Raw genomic sequence first — 452 nt, 5'->3', positions numbered from 1 at the left:
GATTAGTAATTGCATTTTTATCTGTTCGTGCTTTTTCCGCATCCTCACTACTTAAATGAAAATTTTGTAATCGTTATTTATTTCTGCGTCTATAAGCGTGAGTTTTCCTATGGACGTCGCCATGTTTTTACTGCAACTGCCTCACCTCGCCAGCCGCAGTAATCGAAGCAGGACGTGACGACAAAATCTATGACGTCATATGCATGCGAAAGCACTCTGAGGCTACGGTCCGATTCACGCTCGCAGCGCTCACTGTACTTACAATGCTCACGATTGGTCCGATTTGTTAGCATGCTCAAAGCGCGTTAACGACAATTTCGTTTCGGACCGCTACAGAATAGGGGCCCAGATCACATAACCTGTGGATAATCACACATAACCTTTAAAGTGAAAATACAAAGAGGAAAATACAATAGTGAAAATAGCAATAACGAATAAAGTATATTCAATTG

Source organism: Wasmannia auropunctata, unplaced genomic scaffold (genome assembly GCF_000956235.1).
Source record: "Wasmannia auropunctata unplaced genomic scaffold, wasmannia.A_1.0 LD334873.1, whole genome shotgun sequence".
NCBI lineage: Eukaryota > Metazoa > Arthropoda > Insecta > Hymenoptera > Formicidae > Wasmannia > Wasmannia auropunctata.
Note: the sequence above shows the minus strand (reverse complement) of the source record.